Genomic DNA, 4,842 nt, shown 5'->3' with positions numbered 1-4,842 from the left:
CACTAATCTATAACAGGAAGAGGATCGGATAAATCCTATCAAGGTTAAATCTGCAGGTTAAGGTGTTAAGCATGTGTTTTGCATGCATGGCTCTGCTAATGGGCTCTGTGGAAAATGGTAATTTATCTTTCATCTTTATAATGATATTTATTTGTGTCAGACGACAACAATGACATCTGTGTTACTCGGCCGTGAGAATTTTATTTTAGGAACATAAGCAAACGCTGGGAAATGACACATTATGGGGGTTATTTAGTGAAGTCCGAATGTTAAAAACTAGAAAAATTTAGTTTTTCCACTAAAAGTCTGGAATTTTTAGAGGAAAAAAACTAAACTATTTTGAGATTTATTATACCCCGATGCAGCAAAAAGCCAGAATTCGCCATCTCAGGCCTCAGAGGCACCTATCTCAAATTGAAGTTATCAGGGTCTCTGGGGGGTTTCACCAGAAAGTCCGACTTTTTCAGTGTTTTCAGACAAAAACTCGATTTTGATTTGGGAAAAAAGTCCAAAAAACATGAGTGATTCTTTTTTTGCACGTTTGTTTCCGCGAATTAATTTGAATTTTTTTTTTATTATTAAATAAGGTAAAATCGGCCATGGGAGTTTGGGTGGTTTTTTTTAAAATTTAAAATATGATATAAATTTCAGATTTTAGTAAATAACCCCCCTATATGTAATAAGATGATTGCAGGCTTTAGTCTTGGCCACATGTGCCAGATTTCCCCATTGGTACCTATGAAGGAAGCAAAGAGAACACTGCATCAGGGAAAGACTCTAAATGTGATGCATCAGACTTTGCTTCAGCCTTTGATTCAGTTGCGCATCACAGACTGGTGCAGACAGTTTGGGCACTTAGGTGATCACTGCCAGAATGATGGAACTAGTATAAATGACTTATGAACAGACCTGGAGAAGCAACACTGGATTGGCCCAATTCACAAAACAATCCCAAGAATCTGCAGACTCTGGGAGTCCCTTAATGGGAATATGCTTTGAGAAATGAGGCGGACAGGGATGCACCGAATCCAGGATTCGGTTAGGGATTCGGCTAGGATTCTGCCTTTTTCAGCAGGATTCGGATTCGGACGAATCCTTGTGCCTGGCCAAACCGAATCCGAATTTGCATATGTAAATTAGGGGCAGGTAGGGAAATCACGTGACTTTTTGTCACAAAAGAAGATTTTTTCCACTTTTCCCTTTCCTGCCCCTAATTTGCATATGCAAATTAGGATTCGGATTCGGCCGAATCTTTGACCAAGGATTCAGGGATTCGGCTGAATCCCAAATAGTGGATTCGGTGCATCCCTAGAGGCGGATATGAAGAAGTTTCCTTAAAAGGGTTGTTCACCTTCAAAAACTTTTTTTTTCAGTTCAGTTGGTTTCAGTTCACCAGAAATAAAGCCTTTTTCTATATGGGACAGTTTTTCTAATATTGAAGAGTAAAGTCTAATTTTTCCCCTTCTAAACCAGCTCTGGGAGGGGGGGGTCATCGACTCTTTAACTGTTCTAAACTGATACGTTTAGTTGATACATTTGTTATCTTTGTCCCTGCTGAGCAGAATCCCTGAGTTTCATTAAAGGCAACAGTTAGTATTGATACAATAGTTGCTAATACTCCAGAGATGCTGCTGAGAAATGTATCAATTAAGGGCTAGTCCACAGGGGGAGATAGCGACGCGTTTGCGGTCGCCGGCGCAGGCGACAGTTTTGTATGGGCGCCTATGTAAAAACGCCTGTGCTAACCACACGAGGCGATGCGCTTTTCAACAGTCGCCTGAAAAAGCCTGGCGAGGCATTTTCAGGCGACTGTTGAAAAGCGCATCGCCTCGTGTGGTTAGCACAGGCGTTTTTACATAGGCGCACATACAAAACTGTCACCTGCGCCGGTCGCGGCGACTGTCGCGACGCTTTGTCGCCGCGACCGCAAACGCGTCGCTATCTCCCCGTGTGGAATAGCCCTAAATGTAGCAAATGGTAAGATTTCAGATGCTCCTGGATCACGGAGCTGCCAGACTGAAACATTAGAGACACAAACATTTAAGGTTAAACTTCAGTTTTGGGAAAATGGTAAAAAATTAAAGATGGAAAGTAATTGAAAAAAAAGTCTTTGTTTTTGGTGAACAATCTGAAAACAACTCAATTGAAAAAAGTGTTCGGAAGATGAACAACCCCTTTAAATAAACATTCATCGTAAAAACAATTAGACTTTTGATAAATATGGCCCATGTCAGACTGGAAGAAATGGTTCATTGTGGATAAACACAGTTGATAGTAAGCTTTGTGGGCACACAATTCCAGTTGAATGAAAAGAGGAACCATTTGAAGTGTCAGACACAGAGATCTATTTGCCACTGCAGGAATCCTTGGTCAGATCACACCTTGAATAATGGGCACAGTTTGGACATTTACTCACTAGCAAAAAAATTTGGCTGCAAAAAGTACCGTGAAATGAATGTAATAAGTTGATGGGACTTGATGTTTCGGATTCAGATGATTACCAAGTTTTCCAATACAATGAATATAAAAATAAAGTGTCATCAATAGAAGCAATTTTGGGATTCAATTGAAACCCAAAGGGAATACCAATTCTAATACAGGTTTTGTGATTCATTATAGGACTATTATTTTTATATTTTTATTTACTTTCCTCATGGTCCATTCTGTTATTTAACCACCTGCCATGTTATTAGGGCAGGTTTCTATAAAAACTTTAGAAAGAATAAACAAGAGCAACTTGCACAGCCTGCATCATATCACCAGTTCATTTGAAGATAACCCTTCCCTTTAAGCTTGCTAGATAGCTATCCATATACAGTAGCATGATATACTGGTGATCTGAAAATCTCCTGCCCCAATCCCCACACGTTGCCAGGAAAATTCCAACCTTTGCCACCTGGTCATGTGTCTGACGCTATTGATCTATTCTGAGGGAATAACATGTCTATAAAAACCTGGCAACAAGACTTGGTTTAGGTGCAACTGTAAATATTAACCTTCTTCCTTATTGTCACTTCATCTAAATGTGTTTCTTGGAAACTGTAAGCCCTGGTCAGCTCAAGTTATGGGGCATTGATCTGTGTTTATTGTATGACTTTGGACATTGGAGTTGGCCTCAATTCAGTTCTTATAAACACTTGGTAGTCCAGTAATAAATAGTAAGAACAATGGTAAATAGTAGGTATACTAGGGAAGATGGAAACAGTGGGACAAGATGGTGACAGTAGTAGAAGATGAAGCTACTAGGTCATATGGATAAAGTTTGGCAAGATGGAAAAGTAGGATAAGGTGGAAAAAATAGGATAAGATGGAGCCAGTAGATGAAGATGGGAAAATTAAGAAAAGATGGAACCTGTAGGGCAAGATGGAGACAGCAGAGCAAGATTGAGACAGCAGAGAAAGACGAAGACAGTAGGAGAAGATGAAAACAGTAGGGTCAAGGTCGAGCCAGTAGGGCAAGATGGAGACAGCAGATAAAGACGGAGACTTAAAGGAGAAGGAAAGGTTAAAACTAAGTAAGCCTTATCAGAAAGGTCCATCTAAATATACCAGTAAACCCCCCAAGTAATGTTGTTCTGAGTCCCCTGTCAAAAGAAACACTGCATTTCTTTCCTTCTATTGTGTACACATGGGCTTCTGTATCAGACTTCCTGCCTTCAGCTTAAACCTCATTGCCCTAGGCAAGAGCATGCTCAGTTTGCTCCTCTTCCCCCTCCCCCTCCCTTCTCTACTGTAATCTGAGCCCAGAGCAGGGAGAGACTCAGGCAGGAAGTGATGTCACACCACATTAATACTGCAGCTCCTATTCTAAACAAACAGAGAGTTTCTAGAGCTTTTTACTCAGGTATGGTAAAACATTCGACAGAATAAATATAGCATTCTAGCTTGCACTATTGCAGCTAATCTATTGGCAATAAAATGCCTCCGTAGCTTTCCTTCTCCTTTAAGCTGGCCATAGATGCAAAGATCCGATCGTACGAATCATCGTACGATCGGACTTTCCCATCTCCCGACCCGCCACTAACCATTCAGATCAAAGTCTTACCAGTCAGATTAGTTAAAGAACAGATCAGCAATGTTCTGCCCCTGACAGCAATTGTACGATATCTATGTCCAACCAAAGCTAGTGACAGTCTCCCACTGAAAATCGTACGATCGGCAATACACGCAGAGATATTATCGGCAGCCGACAGAAATTTTCTAACCTGTCCGATCGACCAAACGACCGATCTCCGCCGGACGAAAAATGTCGGCACTTTCAACACACGGTTTCGAAAATCGTACGAATCCTCGATTCGTACGATCAGATCTTTGCGTCTATGGCCAGCTTTACTTTACCTTTGGGGGGGGGGTCTGGGGGAGGCTGCAACACTAGTGCAGAGAACACAATTTCACTCTCTCGCAATAGCAAAGGCGAATTTCCAGATTAAAAACTACCAGGAGCGGCTTTTTGCTGTCCCTGGTAACCTGTTTGGCCATGTGACAAGTTTTTCAACTCGCCTCATTGGTGCAGCAGCCATGAGTAAAAAAAGATGAAAACAGTAGGGTCAAGGTGGAGACAGTAGGGCAAAATGAAGCCGATAAATCAAGAAAGAGACAAGAGTAAGATGGAGACTATAGGACAAAAATAGAAGCTTATCGAACAAGATGGAGAAATTAGGACAAGATGGACTGAGCAGGAAAGATAAGATGAGAGATACTGTAAAAGGTCAATGGGTACCATAATAAAAAATATCTTCCCCGGGTCGGTTATTCAGGTGGCTTCTTCTACATTGTTTAGGAATTAGTCCTGTCCTCTGCAGGCTGAAACATGATATGAATAAATAAGAAGGGGACCGTGGA

This window comes from Xenopus laevis, chromosome 9_10S (genome assembly GCF_017654675.1).
Source record: "Xenopus laevis strain J_2021 chromosome 9_10S, Xenopus_laevis_v10.1, whole genome shotgun sequence".
NCBI classification, from domain to species: domain Eukaryota; kingdom Metazoa; phylum Chordata; class Amphibia; order Anura; family Pipidae; genus Xenopus; species Xenopus laevis.
This window is presented reverse-complemented; position numbering follows the sequence as displayed.